This window comes from Macrosteles quadrilineatus, unplaced genomic scaffold (genome assembly GCF_028750875.1).
Source record: "Macrosteles quadrilineatus isolate MER2022 unplaced genomic scaffold, UCM_ALF_1.0 Scaffold_3__2_contigs__length_128488019, whole genome shotgun sequence".
Lineage (NCBI taxonomy): Eukaryota > Metazoa > Arthropoda > Insecta > Hemiptera > Cicadellidae > Macrosteles > Macrosteles quadrilineatus.
In genome coordinates, this window is record NW_026542596.1 from 12,077,278 (window position 1) to 12,104,553 (window position 27,276).

Sequence of the window (27,276 nt, forward strand, 5' to 3'; positions counted from 1 at the left end):
CTAATAATCGAACAAAAATACTTTTATATACCAAATTATTTGTTTTTTTTAAGCTCTTTAAAAAGGTCTAAAGAGAAATTGGGAAATTTTGTATTTTGAGGGTCAAAAGTGAGAAAAACCAATTTTTACCCCATAAAACCCCCCGTAAAGCCCCGTTCCCATGGTCCAATTGTGCTGGTTCGCGAACTCATTCAAGTTTATCCCGCTTTACACCTTTAAACCAAATTTCATCAAAATCGGACAAAAATTACTCAAGTTATCGCGTTCACGGACGTATATATATATATACATATATATATATATATATATATATATATACATATATAAAAATTTGAACGAATAGTGTTTTTGGCCTCTGGGGACATCAAAATGAAAAAGAAAATCGGTCCCGGGTCTAGGTCTTACCGTGCCACCTACGGTAATAGCTACTTCCCTATAGGGAAATTCGCTAAAATGTAACAAGATTATACTTACAGGGTGATTTTAATTTAAAATTCATTCCCGAATTTGAATTATAATTTTGAAATTGTTGGTTTAGCCGTAACAACAAGGTTGTCGTTCTTCTGAACCAACCCCTGCTTGATACAGGATTTGCAAACTATGGAAACATACAGTAGAAAAGTCATTGAACGCCACCAAGTAGAAGAAGTTTTTAAAGAATGTATTATCGTTATTAGCCTACATAATGAAGAGCACCTACAAGATGAAGATTTCTACAAACTATGAATGAGGATGGTAGCCGAAGTTCTACAATTTTTAGTAGGAAACATCGATTAACTTTGTGATAATTGCAGAGGACACCTCTCTTAACCATCTGAACAACATCAGGCCTTTTAACTATACATTATCTCAGGTAAATACAATTTACGTTATTACAGCAACTAACCAAAAGAATGTCAATTGAAGATAAAAATGTGACAGACAGGTTATACAGGAAATATGTGAATAAATTTCATCGCTATTAAAAAAAATAGTGAATTTTTTAAACATATTGACGACAATGGTGGCATTATGCAGGCTACATTAACAATGAAGAATATTATTTTGACAACCCAATGCGGATATGAGTATGAAACATTGTATAAAACTCTAAAAACAAAATCAGCTTTTGAAAAAAGATAAAATATTTACAAGAAATTGTTGATTCTATTGAACTGTATGGGCATCGCGAGTTTTCTATTTGTTACATAATCTTTGAGTTGACACTTTTAAACCTAAACTCATCGGAAATTATGACTGTTGTTCGTTTTTAAATAACTCCTGTAAGAGCTTACCTTGCAATTACTCGAATTCGAGCAACAAGTACACTAGTTCCAAAATATTCTTTTGTTTCTTTTACAGATTATTTGTTACCCACTCGACTTAAACGTGGTTTCGAGACTGTTCACGGCGCGTCTGCAATGGATACTATCTTTGTTGCGTTCAGAGTTCAGACACAATCGACTGGAGTGTTGTTGCGTCATCAACAAAGGGCTAGGCAAGGCCAGACAGTGTACGACTGTGACCTCGTCAGTACCCAGGTACCGCCAAGTAGGAGCCTGTAGGTGCAATGAGGGTCAAGTGAAGAAAATCCCTCGAGAAAGTTAAAATAATGCACTATAGTTACAGTGACTTGCTCATGAATGCGATCTGAATTGTTTTACTAATCCGCAGTTATATTGAAGACACAATGTATTGTACATGTAGAGAAATATTACTTTAGAATCAGAGATGTTATCTCTAGATATTCTTAAACATTGGGAATATGGCTGCAACAAATAACTGTCATCGCAGGCTGAGGCATACATGTGGTGGATTTCGGAGTGGGGATTGTGAACTTGGTCGCGAGAGATTCCCCCGATTCGAAGATGAATTGGAGCTTCACCAATTGCTAACCTAAGCTAATAATTTAACAGGTGAGATGAGCCATCTCCCAACTCACTACAAATATTCGTCTCTTCTATGCGGCCCATTCACACACAAAAGGATTTGATAAACGATCAGCACTATTATTTTTCTTAAAACATTCCACGGAAAATATTATAAATCAAATAAAGGTGTACTGAGTCTAATGTTCGTTTCCCTTGAGCGTACCATCTAATATATAAAATTCTCGTGTCACAGTGTTTGTCTGCAAACTCCTCCGGAACGACTTCACCGATCGTTATGAAATTTGGTGTGTAAATTCTGTAGGTATGCGAATCGGACGTAAACTATTTCCCGTTTCGAAATTCTTAAAAGGGCTCCGCCCCAGTGGCTCTGGAGTTTCCCATGTTAACCTTATGAGAAATGGAATTAATGAATCTTAACAGCTGTTTCAATTAAACAAGTTGGTTCTGTTCTATGATGTTCAATAGCATTAAAGTTACAAGGATTACCAACAGGGTGCAGCACTATTATTTCTTTTACATTTATGACAACAGCTAATTTGCAACCGAAAGGTGAGTGAGCGTAGCGAACGAACTTCAACCTGGAGGCGAGTTAGCGTAGCGAACGAGCTAACCTGAAGGCAAGTGAGCGCAGCGAACGAGCTCCAACCTGAACGAACTTCAACCTGGAGGCGAGTGAGCGTAGCGAACGAGCTCCAACCCAAAGGTGAGTGAGCGTAGCGAACGAACTTCAACCCAAAGGTGAGTGAGCGTAGCGAACGAACTTCAACCAGGACGTGATTGAGCGATGCGAACGAGATCATCTTGAAAATTAAACGTAACGGTACTTTCTTTCCATCGGTCTGTCTTAGGGGAAACCTATAACTTAGGCGATACGAAGTTCGCCGGGTCAGCTAGTCTATATATAAAAGGCAAAGCCCTCACTGACTGACTTACTCACTCACTCACTCACTCATCACTAATTAATTCTATTACTTCCCATTTACCTAGGAGGCTGAAATTTGGTACACTAATATTTTAGGCATTAAATAGGAAAACTAAGCTGTTTTTATTCTGATCGGACTCTCGGGCTCCGCCCCAGTGGCTCTGGAGTTTCCCATGTTAACCTTATGAGAACTCATATTAAATGGGATTATGGTTCTATTCTATGATGTTCAATAGCATTAAAGTTACAAGGATTACCAACAGGGTGCAGCACTATTATTTCTTTTACATTTATGACAACAGCTAATTTGCAACCAAAAGGTTAGTGAGCGTAGCGAACGAACTTCAACCTGGAGGCGAGTTAGCGTAGCGAACGAGCTAACCTGAAGGCAAGTGAGCGCAGCGAACGAGCTCCAACCTAAAAGTGAGTGAGCGTAGCGAACGAAGTTCAACCAGGACGTGATTGAGCCATGCGAACGAGCTCACTTATAAAGTTAAACGGGGCAAAGCCCGCGGGTACAGCTAGTCTAATATATTTAAAAAGACGAAAATTTATTTTCAACCTAAAATTACAGTTTATCCTAATTTTCACGGGTACGAACAGTCAGAAAAAGCCCAATGACAAAAGTCTAGATAAAGAATCAGCGGTTTCCTCAAAGACAACATGTGTAATGTTTACGTTTCCATGAAAAGATGTTTCACGCGTAGACGAATGATCAACAAACAACGCACTAAGTTGAAGGTCACAAGAGTCATTAGCAAGCTCAAAAAGCTCGCAGTGAAACTTTAAATTGACAGCTCAAAGGAAAGTTTGCTTAATTTTATAGGAATCGTATGCAATTTACAACCTCATCATTCCTCACATACCCCGTCGAAGAGCACAATTTTTATTCCAAAACATGTACCGAGTGGTAAGCTAAGCGTCAAGCAAATGTAATAATGTTGACACACTCGAGCAATGAAACCCTTCCAATGCCATTGCCAGTCACGATAAGGGGATGATGTAATGATATCGTGTTTTATAAGGGTAGCATGACAGCTTTCCACAATCCCAAGCACCATCAAAATAGGAGTTTACTGTATGTACGCCGAGGACATCAAATGTAAACAGGTAAAATATATTTATATATCAATATATCAATATCAATCATTTCAGATGGGGACGCCACTATGTGCGTATTTTACCCCAAATATGAGTGAAGGATGAGTGTAGGATGAGTGGCGCGATCTTGTAGTCTTGTTAGTGACTAAGGCCGACATGTTCCTTAGACACAGGTGTTTATTAATAGCCCATACAGCCAATGGCAACTGGGACCTACAGTTTATAGTGGAATCCGAACCACATTTTTCCTTGTAATTTACGAATTGGCCTAATTATCAGGATAGTACTGCGGATAGTCGTAGTACTCACTAGTGCGGACGTTAATCCACACCAGGGAGCATCGCATCCACAGTGCATCCCTATAAATATCCACAATTCGTGACCTCCTAGTAGCTGCATTACAGGACGACGCCACCCGTCCCAGTCATTTAATCAGGAAGAGTTTGTAAAATTATGTATTTTTTTATATAGAGAAAGAAAAATACGAGTAGTTAGTAGGTCTTCTTCGTCATAAATATCATTGGTTGTTAATCATACTACTGTAGTGATGCGCAAAAAAATACAAAATCCCATGGATTTAACGAACTCTAAACAATTCGTCGGCTGTTGGATCAACTGAATACAATGTTAAGGTATACTGTGAGTACTGTGACCTGTAAGGCATTAATACTTAGTCTTATACAGGTTGCGTCTGACGTCCGATTTGACTTTGGACGGCTTGTCAGCTTCTTTTTAACGCAGAAACCAACAGTCATACATTTAATTTGACACCAAAATGTTATTTTTATGACGACCTAGGAAGGCGTTATGAGGTCACAAGTTTAACTAGCCTTATGGGACTATCTTCAAGGTCACGGCACTAATGAATACTCTTTAAATCCAATGAAATCTCTTGGCCTACTACTAAGTTAAGAGTCAAAATTTAACACTCATAAACTTTATTTGGCTATGTTACCGACTAGCATAATAATTTACGATCTTCATTCACAACAAATTATTAAAACTGTTAATAGGAAATCATTTCAACAATCTACCCTTTCAATGTGATAACAATCTACGACTCTCCTTTTAGACTCTTGTCAGAGTGTCTTCAGCCATATGTTCCCCTCCATTATCACGCAGGTCATCTGATGTTGTGTAGATGTATAGATGTCTAGCAGACGACAGTTGACGATCCACTGCCTCCTATTCTATATCAGCTGTTCTATAAATACACGTCACTGACAGTACTGTATTACACTGACACTGTACAAGTTGTATCAATGTCTTGTGTAATTCATTATTGTAACTGACACTGACATGCAAATATATTGTGATTATAGAAATCTCATAAAGTTGTAGTACATATTAGAGAGTTTCCTTATTCTGTGACTATAATAAGCGACTTTCTCTTTATAGACTCTTTCTTTGTAGATACACACCCCTTATGATTTAGCTGAATACATTTTTAGGCGTTTTTCATTTCGGTGTATGTAGAGTGTAATGTCCATCAGTTATCTGTTGTTTTACCAATTTCAAAACTATCACCAAGTAGTTGCTAGTCCTTCGGTGTATCATTAAATGAAAAAATGCACTTTAAAATAATCCATACTAAATATTCGAAAAACATTCAGCATTCAGCAGACAAAAAAATCATAGATCGGATCTTAGAATATGTTGAGAAGTCTACTTGCAGTATCCAAAGTCAATGTATTAGCGCCTATGGAATCATGGCGGGAGAGAGTTTAGGATGGAAAGTCCAGAACCTTTTTGTCCATACTTGCAGCTTCTTTGTTCCAAATGACTCATTGTTCTCCGTGAGTCAATATCCATTGTTCGCCATTCTTAACTCAATTTAAACCCAAAATCGATAAGGTTTATTTGTAATTTAGAACCCCGGGATAGAAGGGCATCACAAACAGAAACAGGATCCTCCTGGAGTAGACCTTTCATTCAATATTTTCTATCTGTGAATTTAAACAAAACATATCGTTACAAAGCAAACCATAACTTTGGAGGGGATCAAGTATCAAGAACTGATCTCACATTGAATCTTCTATACGAACTATCCCACTTCAATTAATTCAATCGATAATGTTAATCTTGTAAATCGCGTCAAGAATAATCAGATAGTTGACATGGAGGAAGATTATTTTGATCGCTGAAACCAGTTCCTTTACAAGCGATTACAAGAGGATTGGAAATTTAATAACGCTAAGTCGGGTAAATGATCCTGCTCCTTTCAAACTGATTGAACTGAAATTTCAACACATTATCTTGCTCTTATCGACATCTGTTCAGTAACCATTGCTACATTTTAATATATGTAAAAGCGAAAGTGAAATCAAAGTACAGGCAGGACTTTATACAGCACCTCTATAAACATGGAATTGGGATAAACACTTGAGTAAGCAATCGACAAGAAAGAATGTTATGGAATTCACGGAGGGCTCTGTCCTTGCATAGTTAATATAATTTTCAATAGATTGCTTGTTGATACAGAGGTTTGCATCATGAACACCTTTTTTGGAATGATTTAATTTTGGAAAAGGGTAAATGTATTATTTAGACAAAGTAACAGTTTTTGGCGTTTGCTTAGTAAATTTTGTCCAACGTTGTTAGTATGACTGTTATTTAGAAACAGCGGTGGTATGATTACTACAAGGAGTTATGATGTATTAATTAAAGTTATTTTGTTATCTCTAATCTCTAGCGTGTGTGCATGTCTAAATTACAAACGGTTCTATATAGGCGTACCTAAGTGGCGTCCCCATCTTAATGATTGATGATTGATAATTGATAATTGATTGATACAAGCCTAGCATGGTATAACAATATGCTTGTTTGAAACTAACACAATTGTATAGTCAGCGTACTACGAAGGTGATTCACTGTTTCAACAAATTCCTCAGTTGTTGATGGTTCATGTTCCGCTCAACCAGCTGATTAAAAGACACATGGTGATGACGTTACTTTTATGAACAGCTGTTGCACTTGGGTTGAACTTCAGACCCGGGCCCAACTTGCTGCTTACATTGTTTGTTATTACACATTGACTGAATGATTTTGATCGTAGCAAGCTGATAGTACAGTACTATAGAACACTATGAAGTGTAGACATTTGAAGGGGGTCTTTCAATGAGTGTAGATATAGATTCAACTAAAACCTCTTTGTGTTTCAAATAAACCAAGAACAAAAAAAAAATGGATCTGAAATGTTATTTCCATTTTTAATAGTTAGTTGTTTTCGAAAGATAATTCCCGCCCACTGGGATTTTGACCCAGCAGGTTTCTAGTTGCAAATTTAAGTAACGAAATCGTTTACCTAAATGATTCAAAAGATTAGTGCTGCCCTTACTATAGTATGTTCTGGTAAAACCTGGTTTAAATTGTACACAAGTTCTAGGTGTGCTACACAGTTAAATAAGCAGCAAGAGAGCAACATTTATACTCTGCAACTGTATTGTTACAAAGAGATTGGGGGAGCGAGCTGGTCTAGTGGTTAGAGCGGGACTTCGGTTTCGAGAGGTCCCGGGTTCAAATCCCGCCAAATAACCAATGTATTTTATCAATGTGATAATGCAACAACCCCTAGGTCCAGCCTGAGGTAAGGTGAAAAACAATTACTAGTGCCTAGCGTCCTAACTCCTAGGACAAAAATTGGTTACAAAGACTAAAGACAGTTAGGTGTTGTTATTCTAACAACGAGCCCCGGCAGATGTATTCAAATTTGAGCGACAACTCGGCTCGTACAAGGCCACATACTTTACATCACTGGGAACCGGTCTCTATGCGTAATGTGGCGCCTTCAATCAATGATATGGACATCCAATATCTAGTGGCCATCTATCATAATCGTGGCGAGATATCGGTACAATGTCAGTAGAGGCCAAGCGACGGATGGCCCGAGATGGCCAATACGCCAAGGCCAAGAGGCCACTGCCTCGTCTCATCTCGGCCTACGCCTCGGTTCGCCTATTTTACATACTGTGTGTTGCTCAATTATCTATCTTTTGCCACTCCTTTTGAAAACACAATGAGGCCTGTTTTGACGTGCTTACGAATTGCACATATTTCCAATTACAGGGTGTGACGACGTTTGCGGTTTGGAGGCGTTTTGCAATTGTGTGTTACCTTTAACAAGATGAGTGGTATTTTTTTCGTTTGCCTAATGCCTAAATTGAAAGTAGCGTGCTTCAGATTTGTTGAGAGAAAAAATAATACCCAAAGGTCTCTCGGGTAGCTTGAGGTGCACCGGTGCGGCTAGGGACCCGGGTTCAAATCCCGCCAATCACGTTTTGGCGTTTGCTACGTGATAATGCTGTGACCTGATGTTTTGGAGCCTAACCAAACAAATTCAGATTTCGGAAAATAAAAGACGGGTTTGAATTGGTAGAATAGCGTAAAAAAGAGTTATTGATAATAAAATATTTAAGAGTCACTAAATTGGTTGAGTCGAAGTAAAGTTTCTGTTTAGTATGCTCTCTTCTCTTCCAACCATCTGTCTTTGAACAAATTATTGAATAAGCTTATACAAATTTAAAATGTAGATTACATGAAAACGACAAGTATATCATTCCATTCGTATTTATATTCTCCACATTTCGATTTGATTTTCTTCGGATTTGTCAATTTGTGTTTGTTATGAAATGCGTTTCATGTTAATCAAATCGCCATTACCCTAAACATAATCTCGAACTACTTCCGCTGCCATTGAACTGCAGCTGATAAGCGAAAGTGATGATAGACAAAAGCTGTGCTGCCCTTGTAGCTGTATAAACACTGTACCACATCTCGACAACCTACATGCAAGGCGTTCGTAAAAAATACAAAATACGGAACAAAACTCGCTTATGGGGGCCTAGATAGCCTAATTGATTAGATCGTACTGTATAACCTATTTTGTATGGCAGGGGTGCCCATCCCCCCCTAGACTCATGACGCACCCCCCCCCCCCCCCAATTGAGCAACGGCCCCCCCCACCACCATAAATGATGTACACAACAAATGAGAAACATTATTCCCCCGCCCAGCACTATTTGTAAAACTATAAAAGAAGTTTTATAATTTTTTTAGATATTTAAAATTCAAACCCAGTTGATATGAATTAAGTTATAGGTTTGTCTGTAGTCTACATTGCTCAGAATCATACATATTTTGGGTTATTTATGTTTTATACATTGAAGAAGTTGAAACATGTCTTATCTCAATTTATGTCCGTCTGTCACGGCCCAGAATGCATTTTTATGCAGCCTACTCTAAAGAAAACTAGAGTACCAATTATTATTCTAATGGTTTAATTGTATCCACAGGATTGGCGAGAGAGTCCTTATAGCCATTAAAATATGGCCTCACTATTTTGGAAATAAAATAACGGACGATCAAAAACACAATTTTGTGTGATTTTTCTAGTTTATTTTCTCCATGTTTACTACATACGTCATTAATTTATGAAATGCTAATAATCTGTTAAGAGAACACGTCATATATGAAATTACGAACAGCTGTTTTGATAAAGATTCCTTTTCCTAGCTGTCACTGATGGGGGGCCACCAGTTGACCGACAAGATACTTGGTCGTCTTGCCACTAGACCGTCTTTTTTAATTAAATAGATAAATACTGAAAACCAGTACGTCGACAAGTTATTTCATCGTCAGTCCAGTTGACCGGCCTGTAAAACTAAATTATTATATACGAGAAACCAACTTGTCGTCAATCCTCCCGACCGACTTACCACTTGCTCGTCTTTTAGGTGGGGATGTGTTGAGCGGCAGTGCCAGCGGCGCGCGCAGCTGTGGAGGGCACTGCAGGCGTACCAACTTCTGTATCTTGTAGCGGCGGTTTTCATTCCGACGATTTTCAGCTATCACAATGCAGCGGACTAGCGAGGTTCTTATTACGTGTAATTGTTTGTTTCTCAATCGATATTTTGTTATACACAGTACAGTGAATATAAATAGGCCTATATTAGTTTACTTCAATGAAATAAATGTTTTATTTAGCTAAATAAATAAAAATACGCCGATTGAACAAATAAAATTGTTACAGACAACAGGAAGTCCTTAATATGATCAAAAAAGTGTTTATCTTTATTAAAAAATTACTGAAATTTGTAAACTTACTGCTGGCGACAAGGGTGGTGCCATACATAGGTTTATCAATAAATAAGATAAACATGGACAACCTTATGCAGCTATAAGTCAGGAAACATTTGTAGAAACATTAAAAAGCAATACCAATTTATGAAATATGATAAAATATTTACAGGAAATGTTGATTACTGTATATACATCGTGAGTATCTCCAGCAGTTACACACTGGTGATCTTTGAGTTGACTCTTTTAAACTCATTGATTATTACTTTTTTTCGTTTTGAAATAAATTCTGTATTACTTTGAAATTGCTCGAATTCGAGCAACATGTACACGAGTTTGAATATTAAATTAACTAACATATTTATGTAATAGGAGGGTCAAATATTGTTAACAGTGGTGAGGTAACTACCGTTACATTTATTCAATTGAGAGATAAATACAAATTGATAATACCGGTTATTTAAAGCTTTGTTGTCTATTTTTCCCTCTCTTAAAAAAATAAAATAAAGAATGAATTTAGACTTTTGGTGACATTAGTTTGTACTATTTCTCCTTAAATGACACTGCTGTCTTGGTAAGCAATAGTTATCTCGGTAAACTATTTATTTGCTGAAGTGCACAGTGTGCTACTTAGCCTGAGAAACATCTTTTGTTTTATGATTTTGTTGTAGGCCAATTGAAAACCTTGTCTAGAAGGAATTCCCATTGCCTGTGTTACCGGGGAGAAGTTTTTCTTAGTAAAGTCTGTAGACGTCTTCGGTTTTACACAGAAACATGTAATTATAATTGAAGAAGTACATGTTTTATCCTCTCACGTTTGCGTGGACAATACTATGGTGATTCAATTCTGTGTACTTCAATTGTCTAACTGGCCCTTACTGACGCATCCTTGTTTTTTTTTTACTAAATAATGTAGTCTTTACTTCCGTGGATCTTTGCGTTTTATTGTTTAACTGTCCTCAAGTAAGTCTGTGTTCTGAGTAAGTACTTCAAATGCACGGCACTACTGTATATTCAGATTTTCTAATGAACTATCATAGATAAAAGGAGTATAGACATGTATGTATGACAGAGTATGTCTACTCCTTTTATCTATGGTACTATTTCCAAGTTCATCTGGACGACCCTGCAAATCGTTTCTATTAAAAAAAATTGTATTTGGTTTATGTTTATGAACTTGTATGAGTGTTGTTAACTAAAGCTAAATTCACATCAAATTAATTAATTTAATTTATTTTAATAGTATTTCTAATTAATTTCAGTTTTAAGAACATTTAGTAAATAAATCCTTGTTGAAACGGCTGTACTATCCATGCAATTATTGTCAAACTATATGTTCAAAGATTCCTGGACGGCAATGTTATAATACTAGTTGGAGCAGAGGTACTGGATCTAGGGTTAATACAGTTTTGTGACGTGTAAGGTATATCACTGCAGAAGTAGTTAGCTCAAGAATTATGACGCGGATGACAAAGATTGGTAGCTTTTGCTATAATTATAAAAAAAAACCAAGTACATAAAATCATTCACAGTTTTTTTTCACAGTCTATTGAATAGCCTGCAGTTAAGTTCACTCTAGTGGCCAGAGTTCCAAACGATTTAAGCAACAACTGTTTACATGAACTATCCTATATGTAAGTTTTTTTTTTATAGTGTGCAATGTACTTATTGAATTTTCATTAGTAATATATCATGGCTATATCGTTTATGTAAAAGTATCAAAAGATAGTAAAACGAAAACGAAACAATCAACCAAGACCAGTGACCGAAACAAGTGTCGAGCTGGCGGCGCCGCGCCTACCTCGGGATTCCCCGAGGGCAATAATTCATCTTTGAAGTAACACCGGTAACACTGACTCACTGGCCGACACGGATACCCGCCTACCACCCCCTTTGTGTCGTCACCCTATGACCACCGGTCGGTCGGCCACCCATCCAAGGAAACTCTAGACATCGGCGGCTCTTTGTCGTTCGTTGACCAGCGTATTTTCTAGAGTTGAATGTATACCCTCACTCACACCAGGGAATAAGTAAACTGTAGTAGTTTTCTTGTTTATGAAAATATTTGCATTAAATTAGAAAAAAATCATTTATTTATTTATAAAATGTTATTATTTTACAAAAAAAAAACACACTTTTACCCTCCCTGTTGCAGCAAACCTAAGTACTTGTTAAACTTATTCTATTTAAATATGGAATAACTGTGATATTTTCAAAAAGTCATTTTAGTGTAAATCCAATCAGGCAAATAGAAATTTGCTTAGTCTGCAGGTTTGTTGCGGTGGGGGTATATTTCGTCATAAACTCTTTTGCCACTTAAGAATCTTCAATAGTAAAGTGGCAACTAAAACGCGACTCCAGCGACCCAATTCTGGCGGCGCTCTAGAACTACCCGAAGGCCTTTTCCGGTATTACGCGTGCCGCATCACACAAGTAGTTTTCCCGCGCCCCTATTCAAACGCTTGTAGGTGAAGAAAAAGAAAGCGAGTTGACGACCGAGGCTAGGTCGACCCGATCGACTTCGACAGCTGTTTTACTGTCTCTCTCCCTCTCTCTCTCTCTCTCTCTCTCTGTCTTTGGATGTGTAGGGTTGGCGAGGGTTGTAAAATTGCTGAAAGTGAAAGGGACGTGGCTGGCGCTACATTCCTAGTTTTTGGCCTCTTGATGCTATACTGAACCGATTGACATGTTTTTGGTGTCATTGGAAAGAGCGTAACGTGAAGTTGTGCAGGAAACTTTCTTTTTAGGTAAATAATTAGAGAGTGAGGCCCTGGGACCCTTTAAAGTTTCGTATTTCTCCATAAGATTAACACGGGAAACAAACATTGTTTTGAAACTCCAGCTGTTGTCAGGAATTAAATATTAATAATTAGTTGCTCCCCATGGAAGCATGAGAGTTCTGTAGAGTTTGTAGCCTACACCTTATTGTCTACAAATTGGCTAAATAACTTAGGTACAGTACATTATAAAAGCTGACAGACTTTTTATTTTGACTTAAATTGTAAGCTTACCATTTCCCGTCCATGGGCAGTTTGATAGTTAAAAAATAACCCTTTAAACTGGAATAGGACTGTTATGTAAATTGTGAGTATTTCCATTAGTTAATAATCTTTTAGTTGACTCTTTTAAAATCATCGGAAATTATGACTGTTATTAGTTTTTTAACAAGTCATTTGTTTATATGTAACTCCTGTACTTCTTTGCAATTGCTCGATTTCGAGCAACATGTACACTAGTTAAGCTATAATTTTATACAATAGCTAAGATATTCCACATTCCAACCAAATATCTGGCCGAAAGTAGTTTTTGATTGCATTTTAATTGAATAATTTGTAACGAATCGAATTAAACCACGAATCGGACATACCATGATCCGTATGTCAAAATGTATGTTTTAATAGGTGAGGAATCCGATTATAGTATTTTTAAACTTTCGAAAATGTATGGTTTAGGCTGTAGAGATAAAATTACGGTGAAAATCAAATATATAATTTAAACGATTTTTTGTGTTGAAATTCTAAAATAAAATTCTTAACTCCTACCCCAAAATATACCGATTCATAATGTTTATTACAACTATGATCGATGATGTAGCCATAAGGTCGATACAAATTCTTATATTTCGCGCGACGAATATGAAAATATATAGATTTTAGCGAATTTCCCATATAGGGAATAAGCTATTACCGTAGTACTCATGGTAAGACCTGGACGCGGGACCGATTTTTTTTTTCGTTTTGAGGTCCCTAGAGGCCAAAAACACCATCCGTTCAAATTCATATATATATATATATATATATATTTATATATTTATATATTTATATATTTATATATTTATATATATATATATATATGTGTCCGTCAGCACGATAACTCGAGCAAAAATGATCCGATTTTGATGAAATTTGGTACAAACGTGTAAACATACGTTTATTTGAACGAGTTCGCGATCCAGCATGATCGGACCATGGGAACGGGTGTTTACGGGGGGTTTTATGGGGTAAAAATCGGTTTTTCCCATTTTTTACCCAAAAAACATAAAATTTTGCAATTTCTTTCCAAACCATTTTGTAGAGCTTAAAAAAACAAATAATTTAGTATATTGAAGCATTATTATGCGTCTAATGGTTACGGAGAAAATTCCAAAACATTTTTAATTTAAAATTCCCATGTTATTCTTATGGAGAATAAGTAAACTGTTGTAGTTTGCTTGTTTGTGAACATATTTTGATCAAATTTGGAAAATGTTTTTATTTCTTACTAACTATTTACATTTTACAAAAAAAAACAGTTTTACCCTCCCTGATGCAGCAAACCTAAGTACTTGTTAAACTAATTCTATTTAAATCAAGAATAAATGTTATATTTTTAAGTAGACATTTTAGTGTAAATCCAATCAGTCAAATGGAAATTCGCTTAGTCTGCAGGTTTGCTGCGGCGGGGGTATTTATTAAGGAACGGATTGTACAAATATATTGATCCGTATGTCGAAATGTATGTTTTAGTAGGTGAGGAATACGATTTTGGTATTTTCAAAGTTTCGAAAATGTATGGTTTAAGCTGTAGAGAGAAAATTACGGAGAAAATCAAATATTGATTTTAAAAGATTTTTTTGTGTTGAAATTCAAATATAAAATTCTTAACTCCTACCCCAAAATATGCCGATTCATAATGTTTATTACAACTAACTATGATCGAAATTTAAACTGTGTCTATTTAAACTGTGCGTGACACATTGATGATAATATCTTACTTTTGTCATTTTTGGCTAGATAAGCTAATACGATAAAAATCAATGGCAGCGTTATTAAGAAATGTAAGCATTTCAAGTTGATCGAATAGTGGAACTAATTATGTGGAATGTTTGCTGAATAGCATTAGACACTGTGACGTTTGACTTATTTCCAAAGTCAACGAACACTGATAACCAGTGCAAATTGTAATCCAATATACCATGTGGTCCTATTGTGGTTTAATGTCAAATGCTCTTTCATTTTCAAGATGAGCTCGCTCGCATCAATCAAACACGTCCTGGTTGATGTTCGTTTACTACGCTCAATCCGGATATTGTGGCTACACAAATACCAATAAAAATAATCAATTATAATCAGCTATTCGCTTAGTTAATTTTGAAATATTTAAATTGTTCAGATCAGACAAATTGACAACAAAAATTGCGTTGTAAAAAGTCACTATGAGATATTGCTGATGAAGGTATGCGAAGGGGTGGCAAGGTCATCCAACGCGGCTTCTCTTTCATCTACGCAGTTCTAGGCTTCTCTGGACTTCCCCAATACTTTCGTTCTCACGCCGATGAAGGACAGGTCAGGTTGATTGGAAATGGAAAGAAGTTGTAAAAGGTGCTTGTCATATTTATGATAGTCTCTATTCATTTAGGGCTTATAAGGGTGTTGTTAAGTTAGGGAAAGCAGACGCGGTGGCGTTCTTTTGAAGATATTGACCGCCCTAGTGGCAAGTCCCGCACCCGTGGACTTTCCCCGAGGCTTCGGTTCTCACAGTGATGTACGTCCAGAGAATTGTAAATTAAAACTGATTTATATAAGTTCCTCGTTATTTTTACGATAGTACCTTACCTATTCGGTGAAGGTTTTTAGGGGTGTTCAAGAGAATAGGGATGACAGACGCGGTGGCGTTCTTTAGAAGTGGTAGGTCCCGCTCCCGTCAACTTAAATATTTGAAGGGTTTGGTATTTTTTTTGTTTGGAGCAAATATAAGCATTTGTCAATTATATAAGGCAATGACTATACAGATCTTAGTATACACAGCATATACAGCATATACAGACATTATTTTCTTCCGCGTTCTCTTCCCATTGCGATTACTTATATAGTTAAGTCTTTTTTGTTTTACTTGCGATATCAGTAATGCTCCATATTTATTATGTTGCCAATTTATTGTTAATTTGTATTTTTCAAGTTTCTATGTTAGTTTTACCTGATATTCTCACAGCAATGGCCTTTTCGAACAGAAACAAGTAATATTGGCACGGGCTTGGAAATATGTTTCAAATCAGGCGAAAGTACTTGGAATCACACGATTAGCCGACATTTATGTTATAGAAAGGATTTCATGTGTTCTAAATAACAATCTCTCTAGACATCGCCAGAAGTTATTTTACCATCCATGCGATTCGGGCAACTTTGTCTAGCGATCCTTTAAGCTCGTGATACCCAACATCTGTTGACCGTTATTAAGTCACTGGTATCGCGGTTGGTTAGTAAGTATTCCTTTGGTTAGTAATACATCATAAAACCCAAATACATTAAATAATCAATGCTCAATAGCATTCATAGGAATGCCCTTTTCCTTTGTATTGTATTTTGTAATTTGTTACTCTAGTATAGACTAGTTGTTTCCAGTTAATATTAACTATACAGTACCTATTTAAAAATCATTAAAAAAAATTAATTACCTTTTAACTTCTCAATACAAAAAAAGGAAGAATTTTAAGCGCTTAACTTTTAACTAACCGTAAATAAAAATCTTAAGCTCAATACTGTTTTAATAAAGGTTTTAACAGAGTAGGCTTAGAATACTGACTGACAGACCAGTTAAAATGTTTATCTTACTTTTAAAATGTTAAATAAGAAACTCTTCACATACCATGTCTTTTTGTAAACACTCTAACGTCTTCAGCCAAATGACCTTGGTTTCGTTGTTCTTTAACCATTATTTTTAGATCATCAAAAGCGCGGCATCTTGAAATTGTTACGTACAATTCCCCATGCTGTAAGCAGGGGATGCAGCTCTAGCAGATAAAGACCAACTTTTCGAAGACGAATTTTAGAGGAACACTCGTTTTCCAGCTGAACTTCAAGTAATAATTTCAAGACTTCATCATTCATAACTTTCGCCATTAATCTGGTTCTATTAACCAGTCCTTTTTTTGGATTTAATTTTCTTAGTAAAATTACAATTACACCTTTTTTGACATAACTTGCGAGGAGGTAAACCCTTATCGAGGAGGAAAATATGTCATTCTGAACAGTGTACAGACAAAACTCTAATTTTATTTGCAGATATTTTATATACAGCACCATTTGATTAACTGTATTTTTTCACTTCTATAACAGATTTCGTTTCTCATGACGCTTGATGAACGACTTATACACCTAATAACAACTTACTTAAATAGGCAATCCTAACGAACTACTGTTGCAGAACTTAACTGTTACACATGTTTGAAATTTACAACATCTTGCATAATTACAATACTTTGTGCCTGTTGGCTACTATGAATCGTTTGGATTAATTTAAGATATTAAACTTTTTTGATATAGGCCTACACAAGGTAAATTGACCTCCATGTTACCCAAAATTATACACAGGTCCTATATATATATACTAGTGTACATGTTGCTCAAATTCAAGCAATTGCAAAGTATTACAGGGGTTATTTCAAAACCAATAACAGTCATATTTAAAAAAGTTTAACTCAAAGTTTAAAAAGAGTTTAAAAAGAGTCAACTCAAATATTACCATTGTGTAACTCAGACCCTGATTACCTAAATCCCTGATCTTCGTTATTGATAAACCTTAAGCATTCCGGCTGGTTTTCTCCTTCTCAAAATGCCTCGCTGTACAGGCAACACATGTCATTGATAGAGGGTCAAATTGAGAACGAAAAGTCTTTTAGGGGTAGTGCTAGCTCGCATTCGTAACCTAATAGTTGAGATTGTCCAGGGTCAGGTGCTGACGTGTACGCCTCCTTTCTATGTTTCGTTGTTGTCGCGTCGGAGGCATTTAAAAGAAAAAAACAACAAATAAACAAATTATAGCTACACAAAACAACGATAAATGCACAAATTTAAGTTACAATCATGCTAACACGATCTGTCATAGCGACACAAAGCAACGATAAATATATAAATTCAAGATACAACCATACTAACACGGTCCGTTTTCGTTTTGGGGGTTATGTTTACCAAATAGTAAATAAATTTACTCAATGCGTTTCATTCAATCGAAAAATAAATAACAGTAATTAAATTATACAGCTGATCAAAATGTAAACAATTATGTTCTTCATAAGGATAACATGGGAACTTTCAAAGCCACTGGGGCAGAACCCAAGGGACTTTGTAAAAAATGTAAGGCCAGTTGGCAAATCTACGCGACACGCTCTTTCCAATGAGATGTCAATGGATAAAATCGGTTAAGAAATGGCGGAGGAGTTCAACCGACAAAGTTTCATGTAGCGTATTAATTATATACGAGAGGTCGTCCAGTGGTCGAAACTCGACCAAAAATATGTAATGTACTCACTTCTCTATTTTCACCCCCACACTGTAAATAAAACATGTGATTGGAGTTTCTTCCATTTGTTTTGATTTCTTGTTTATATTTCGTTGTTATTTCGTCACCAGCATGGCAACGCATAAGATCCATGTTATTTTTTTCAAATCTTTAAACTCATTTTTTGTGCTTATCTTTGAGCCTATTTAAATTTATAAATGGATTCTGCACACCTACACGAAAATAGCTTTCTAACGGTTTGCGTAGATTTTTCCTACGATGCACACGAGCTGAGAAAAAAGGTTTTAAAGAAACATGCTTGCCTATTAATATATAGATATATATACACCATATTACCACACTACAAATGTAATTCTACAATATACGGTACGTAGTTTTATCCAAACAAACGATCAAAACCCCCTAATGATATTGTTATTTGATTCAATAGTCAATGCACATAAGCGAGTCTTATCTTTCAAAGCAGATTAAATAATACAAAGGCAGAGGAATGCGCGAGAACGAGGTCACTTCACGGTTGCTATAGAAACGACGAAACTATCCATTAGAATTGCGCGCCAACGTCAACTAAACTCCAGACTGTATAAACACGCCGAGTGTGTAGTGTTCGACGGAGCTAGGCTACTTTCAGTTGGCAAGACTGGCTTCTAGCCTCGAGCGACGTGGTTCAACCACGAGAAGCGCCTCAAACTCCTGGGTAATCCCCGGTTAGCTCCTCCCACTCTGCCCCCTATCCCCACCTAAAAGACGAGCAAGTGGTAAGTCGGTCGGGGCGATTGACGACAAGTAGGTTTCTCGTATATAATAATTTAGTTTTACAGGCCGGTCAACTGAAATGACGATGAAATAACTTGTCGACGTACTGGTTTTCAGTATTTATCTATTTAATTAAAAAAGACGGTCTAGTGGCCAGACGACCAAGTATCTTGTCGGTCTACTGGTAGGCTCCCGTCACTGATATGTTTACATAAATGTTGTTTACGACTACTGTGTAGGCCCCAACCATTTCCGATCACGTTTGTAACCATTTACGATCACGTTTGTAAGCAAATCCAAAACCAAGTGAGATCAATCGTGTGTGGCTTTGGCTTATATAACGGATTTGATTTATCACGGGTACTATGTAACTGTAAATTAAATTAAATAACTAGCCATCATCCAGGTCGGGAACCGGAGATTCTGTGTGTATCAAGTTGTACTTGAATTTTGATTACAGGGAAAAGACCGTGAATCAGTGTTGTACAGTACTGGAAAACTTATCTTTCTATATAAATAAAATTAGAGTTTTATAAGTCACCTCAATTTAAGGAATTTTTTATTGCCAGAATATCCATATAGCGTTCGTAACCTCTGCTTAACGAAATGTCAGCATCTTTTCTCGATATAACGATCCCCTCTCCCTCCCTTTAGAAACATCACAGCTCTGCCCTCGTAAGCTAAAAGGCAGTAACTACAAAAATAACACATTTTGAGGTAAGTGCAAATCTTTATGTTTTGAAGGTCGAGGAATCCAAAAATGTAGGCGATAACATCGTATCTCAAGCCGTTTTTGAGATATCAAACTAGTTATTTACCGTATCTACCAACAAATGTGCAAATACTAAGTCAAAACACCGTAACTTTGGTTTACTTGGCCAGAAAACAGTAAGCAAAAAACCGTTACGGCTTTCTGGAATAGTATTTCTGCCTTACTGTTTTTTGGCTTAGTATAGTCTCGCCCAAATCCACTTACGGTTCAAAATTTTACCATTAAAATGCATAGGAAAGCAAAACATTAAATTTTGAAGACCTTCCTATAATTTCTGTTTTACATACTCTATGCATCACATGAATATCTTGTTGTTAGGTGGTAAATGAATTTTACAAAAAAACAACTTGGAGGGAAAGTATCACAATAGGCTGTTTTCAGTAGGACTCCCTATTTTGTTGACCCGGGTCAACAAATTCAATATATTTAGAAAAAAACCACTTTGAATGTAGAAATTTACATGAAACTTGGAACGAAGGTATATCCACATGTATTCTACTCGTGTGTAAAATTTGGTATCGATAAAAAATATTTATCTATTTTATTAACTAAAAACCGGCCAAAATAGCTCATTTTATTTTGTTGACCCAGGTCAATCACCTAAAAAAAGTACTTAGAATTAAACTATATACATGAAACTTGGAACGAAGGTATATCCACATGTATTCTACACGTATGTTAAATTTGGTAACAATTAAAATATATTTACCTATTTTATTAACAAAAAACTGCCATAAAAAGCTAATTTCATTTTGTTGACCCGGGTCAATCAGCAATAAAAGGTACTTAGAATTAAACTATATACATGAAACTTGAAAAGAAGGGATATCTACATGTATTCTACACGTATGTAACATCTGGTAACGATTAAAATATAGTTACCTATTTTATTAACAGAAAACTGCCGTAAAAAGCTTATTTCATTTTGTTGACCCAGGTCAATCACCAATAAAAGGTACTTAGAATCTTACTAATATTATAAATCTGAAAGTTTGTGAGCTTGTGTGTATGTTTGTGTGTGTGTTTGTGTGTGTGTTGCTCAATCACGCATAAATTACTGGACGGATTGGGCTGAAATTTGGCATGACCATAGCTCACATCCCCGATTAACATTTGAGCATATTCTTATCTCAAAAATCCTTTCGGGCTCCGCCCCAGTGGCTCTGTAGTTCCCCATGTTAACCTTATGATTTTTCATATTTAAAAGGAATTAATGAATCTTAACAGCTGTTTCAATTAAACAAGTTGGTTCTGTTCTATGATGTTCAATAGCATCAAAGTTACAAGGATTACCAACAGGGTGCAGCATTATTATTTTTTTTTATTTATGACAACAGCTAATTTCCAACCAAAACCAGGACGTGAATGAGCCATGCGAATACTTATGAAGTTAAACGGGGCAAAGCCCGCGGGTACAGCTAGTTAAACTATATATATGAAACTTGGAAAGAAGGTATATCCACATGTATTCTACACGTATGTAACATTTGGTACCGTAACGATTAAAAAATAGTTACCTATTTTATTAACAAAAAACTGCCGTAAAAAGCTAATTTCATTTTGTTGACCCAGGTCAATCACCAATAAAAGGTACTTAGAATTAAACTATTTACATGAAACTTGGAACGAAGGTATAACTGATAAATATTTTTTAATCGTTACCAAATTTATCATACGTGTAGAATACATGTGGACATACCTTCTTTCCAAGTTTCATATATATAGTTTAATTCTAAGTATCTTTTATTGGTGATTGACCCGGGTCAACAAAATGAAATTAGCTTTTTACGGCAGTTTTTTGTTAATAAAATAGGTAAATATTTTTTAATTGTACCAAATTTAACATACGTGTAGAATACATGTGGACATACCTTCTTTCCAAGTTTTATGTATATAGTTTAATTCAAGTACCTTTTATTGGTGATTGACCCGGGTCAACAAAATGAAATAAGCTTTTTACGGCAGTTTTCTGTTTATAAAATAGGTAAATATTTTTTAATCGTTACCAAATATTACATACGTGTAGAATAAATGTAGATAATACCTTCTTTCCAAGTTTCATATACAGACTGTCCCAAAAGTCCCGGACCGGTTTAATATTTTCAAAACGACAACAGATAAATCAATAAGATTTGGTACATCAACACCACACCTAAAAATCTACTTTTTTAAGGAAATATCAGTTTTCTGTCACATCATGGGGACGTCCCGCAAGGAGTCAGAAGGAAATCTTAAATAGAAGCATAGGTTGACATGTACATCAAATTAAAGGTCTTTACTAGCAGAATATAATGCCGCAAATTTGAACTCAAACGGAATACCAAGTCAAGAATGACAGTGGTTCAAAGATTCATTTAATTTGCATTTGGGGGCACAGCCCTAGGAATCGGGAAAAAATTGTTAACGTAAGCATAGGTCGATATGCACATCAAATTAAAGGTCTTCACTAGTAGATTACAATGCCGTAAATTCAAGCTCAAAAGAACGCTTGAGTGAAAAATGGCAGTCGTTCAAAGATTCAAAATGGCAGGTTCAAGAAATCTTTGAACGGCTGCCATTTTTTACTCAGGCGTTCTTTTGAGCTTGAATTTACGGCATTGTAATCTACTAGTAAAGGTCTTTAATTTGATGTGCATGACGACCTATGCTTCTATTTAAGATTTCCTTCTGACTCCTTGTGGGACGTCCCCATGATATGACAGAAAATTGATAGTCCCTTAAAAAAGTAGATTTTTAAGTGTGGTGTTGATGTGCAAAATCTTATTGATTTATCTGTTGTCGTTTAGAAAATATTAAGCCGGTCCGGGACTTTTGGGACAGTCTGTATATAGTTTAATTCTAAGTACCTTTTATTGGTGATTGACCCCTTTTTACTGTTAATGGTTACTAGGCTAAAAAGCCGTATCACAACCTACCTCCTTTTGGCATGGGAAAATTTTGTTTCTTAAAAGACATTTTCCTAAGCCAAAAAAAGGTAAGTTGAGATACGGCTTTTTGGCCTAAAAAACGTTAACAGTAAAAAGGGTAACTGGATTAAAAAATATGAATGTATCATTATACATTAATAAAAATATATTCATAGTCTCCTACATTGAAAAAGAAGTAGTTTGAAAAAAAAAATTATTGAATTCGGTCAACCGGTTAAATTAGAAATCGAAAAAACATGACTCTGACTGGCTTTGACAAAACATCCATTTTCTCAGATTCGTCATTTATGTTGATACGGCCTTTTTGCTTACCACGGCAGCAGCTCCTTTGATGAAAATGAAATGGAAACAACGCTTGCGCCAACAATCGTCTGCTCCGTTTTACACTTCTGTCTGCTGTGCGCTATGTTACAACAGATTTTAGATACAACAGCTAGGGAATGATGACGATATAATGCTTAGTAAACTGTGTTTGAGTGATTAGTAACCATGGTAACTTAAGTAAGGCTGCGATTGGCCAATGAGTAGGCCTAAATATGGTGTTTTGTTGAATTTGTGTATGAATTGAAGAGAAACCTATTAAAGAACAAAGAAAAAGAATAACAAGATTGTTCTCGTTACATTCTTTTTTAAGAGTGTTTTAATTATCTCTAAATATAATTTTACACTTTTTTATTACTTATCTATCAATTCCTATGCTGTGATACAGCACCTATTGGTAGCCTATCTGTCTATCATGAGCAGTACCTTATAACACTTTCTAAAGGTTCCTTTAATATTTACGTTATTTATAGCAATGCAATGTTTGGCTGGTGATTAGTAGAGTTTGAGTTAGCCATAATTTTAAACGTTAACGTGTGTACAACTGAACCAAGATAAATGATTTGAAATTTACAATAATAATGTTATTGCACAATAATAATGATTGTGCAATATTGAATTTTGTTTATAAAAATGATAATTCTTATTCTTCAAAAAAGGGCGATAAGAATCATTAATGAATTTGAATTTTGGTGATTCGGTTCGTCAGCATTTTACAGATTTGGGCATAATGTCTGTTTACAGTTTATATGTTTTTTACACAGCACTTCATGCTAAAAAAACTAAGTATAAACAATCTGGTTCCCAGGTTAGGTGACAGCCATTCCTATTTTACAAGAAATAGAAATCAAATTGCCATTGATTTACACAGGCTAGAGTTTTATAATAAAAAAACATTAAATGCGGGTGCTAAGTTTTTACTAAGGCTACCTGTGGAATTAAGAAACGTTAAAGATGTAAAAATGTTTAAGAAAAAATTAAAACTGCATTTGACAAATAAAACATTATATAAATTTGATGAACTCTGACAACCATACTTTTTGTTGTTTATGATCAACTTTTGTTTTAAATATGTACCTTATGGCTTATGGAGGAAATGTAAAGAAATTAATTTGTTAGCTGTAATTTAGCATAATGACGCCATTCGATGTATACCACTGTATATTATATGAATAAAGACATTTTCAATTCAATTCAATTCAATAATCGTGACGTTAATGGCGGTTTACAGCGTTTTAATGAGTTTGTCATCTGTTTTTATAATGTATTGGATTAACCGTATTTTTCATTACCCCCTTCATTTCATTTTCATTTCATTTTCATTTTTATTTTCCACGGCAATGCCATTTACAAAATACAATCAGTTAAGATTATAATAGATTATATGAATACAAAATATTAAATTATAACAAAACAACATTTCATCAGCAATAACAACAATACAATCAATAAACAATAATAAACTATGACATAACAAAAACAAGGCAAAAAGAATGATAATAACAATAACAATGATAATGAAATGTGGTATGGTAGGATGTCTGAGTTCCCCTTCTCTCACTATTAACTCAGGTAATCTAGTATCTACACAATAGTGTAAAGTATTGTAGCCTATGATACTTGATTGTATTTTAACGAGCTTTATGTCAACAAATCGTTCTGTGCTAAGTCGCGGTGTAGCTGGACGTGTCTGTACCACGCGTTATCTTTTATCTATCACAGCAGTTGAGCCATTCCGTGCCCTCCCTCTTAGATCTCACGTCTTGCTAATCTTAAATAATAACTTCCTACACGAATCCTAAACTATCCTAAAATCCTATTTTAACTAATTGAATTCAATAATATAACTATTGTCATTAATTAATCCACCTTCTATCTGGCGACTTCGTAATATATTTTGGATTGTCGTCACGTTGAACACTGTTGCAATTAGCTTTAGCCACCCCCCCCATTTGAATTTTTTGAGCCCCCCCCAAGAATTTCAATGACGCAGTCTGCGTCACAGCCCCCCCTTGTGGGCACCCCTGTGTATGGAGAAATATACGAGCTATCAATCAGTCCGGCGCTTTTAACATTTTGGTTTTTTGATATATACAGCATGCAAAATTGGGCTCTCTGTTTTGTGGGTCCATCTGAAATAATGAATCTATATAAAAGGCAAAGCCCTCACTGACTGACTGACTCACTCACTCATCACTAATTCTCCCACTTCCCACCTACCTAGGAGGCTGAAATTTGGTACACTGATTCTTTAGGCATTAAATAGGAAAACTAAGTGGTTTGTATTCTGATCAGACTCTCGGGCTCCGCCCCAGTGGCTCTGGAGTTTCCCATGTTAACCTAATGAGTACTCATATTTAAATGGAATTAATGAATCTTAACAGCTGTTTCAATTAAACAAGTTGGTTCTGTTCTATGATGTTCAATAGCATTAAAGTTACAAGGATTACCAACAGAGTGCAGCACTATTATTTTTTTTAATATTTGACAACAGCTAATTACCAAAAGGTGAGTGAGCGCAGCGAACGAACTTCAACCCGGAGGCGAGTTAGCGTAGCGAACGAACTTCAACCAGGACGTGCGAGCGCAGCGAACGAGCTCCAACCTAAAGGTGAGTGAGCGTAGCGAACAAACTTCAACCAAGACGTGATTGAGCCATGCGAACGAGCTCACATATGAAGTTAAACGGGGCAAAGCCCGCGGGTACAGCTAGTGCAGTGTGGTACTAAATCTAGGATAATATATAAATTGATAATTTCAAACCGGCTCGAGAGCTGACTTTTGAAATGGAATATTAATCTGTAAAATGTAAATAAAAAAATGTAAATGTGATTTGTTTATAAATGGGTCGACATCTGAATGGTTATAGTAGCATAGTGCTCGTTGGTAAATAAAAAAGTGACCGTTTCGATCCTGAAAAAGGAAGTAGATTTTTATAGGTACTCAATTTTAGGCTTAGGCTCTCGGTCCAAAAGTCCTTAATCATCAAACTGTTGTCAAATAAATAATGGTTCCGGCTAAAGAAACATACGATGGGTATGGATATGGTCTCACAGTCAGCAAACCAAAGTAATCTCACTCACTCAATTCTACCATAGATAAAACATACTTCCTTAGTTTAGATTCTACACTCTTAGTTTTTAGGCGTAGCGTAATGAATTAATATTGAAGTTAAAATACGTCCAGTTGCCTCCTCATCTTACGGTACTAGGGCTAGTAAAAAATAATACTGTAAAACCAATTTCAGTCTAATCCACGTATGTTTAGATACAACCATTAATATACTTTATACAAAATGACTAATTTTCTTATTTGAGTGAATACTGTGAAAAAGAAATATGAATCAATAACTTACCGTCAAATTATTTCGATATCCAGATGGGCACTCGCGAAACAACCGTACACTACAACCATACAACCTCTCTCCTTGCCGGTTCAACACGCACTGACTATGGAGGAAGGAAGGAGAAGGAACGGAGTGGAGTGAGACAAAACTGGCAACAATGAAATTCACCGTCTCTCCCCCACTTCCTCTCTCTCTCATTGTTGTTCTCCCCCACTTTTCTCTCAACATATTACACCTCTCTCCCTTCTGATTCCCCATCACTATTGTTAATGTGGACTATTATTCTGCTTCCTTAGTGTTTTTTTTACCCAAAACTGAAAATTGCAGGTGTGTAAACAATTGAAAATTAGGATTTTGTGACGGAAATTTGGGCCTTTTCTTATATAACTACTACTATACTGTGTTTCAGGATGAAATGTTATTACCTCTACAACTCCTGTGTAGTGTGTTCCAATATATACAGGGTGATTGGTACTCAGTGTGACAAAATTTTTTTGGTGTAATTACAAAGTAAATGAAGTGTGATGATGCATATCAAATGTTCCAAGTCTAAAAATTAACTTCACATAAAATTATTTTATGTTTTTCAAAAATAACAATAATTTTAAACTAAATACAGCGATTTCTCAATTACCTGTATATGGATTTGAGTAAATAATGTCATTATTTATTACTATACCAGTGATCCGGAGGCTCACTGAATATATATAATATTATGTTTAAGTTTTGGTTCAGCATTTCTCAGAAATAAATGCTGTTATCATTCATTCTAATGAATTCGAATCTATTGAATTATCTTATGGTAGCCTAAAGAACAATAGTTTTTTACACCTAGGTCTCTCCAAAAATTTTTTTTTACTTTATTTTATTTTACAATCTGCTCAGTACTGTGAACAATTAGTAAAAGG

At 35.7% G+C, this 27,276-nt stretch overlaps 1 protein-coding gene across 1 annotated transcript in view; it reads right to left on the reverse strand.

The window, feature by feature from the left end:
- Positions 1 to 26,397, reverse strand: part of LOC128988703 (SH2 domain-containing protein 4A-like) — a 108,898-nt gene extending 82,501 nt beyond the window's left edge. Inside the window, exon 1 of the mRNA XM_054410263.1 lies at positions 26,378 to 26,397. The gene's annotated coding sequence lies outside the window, so the exon portion shown is untranslated. The remainder of the gene's footprint in view (positions 1 to 26,377) is intronic.
- Positions 26,398 to 27,276: the final 879 nt, after the last annotated feature.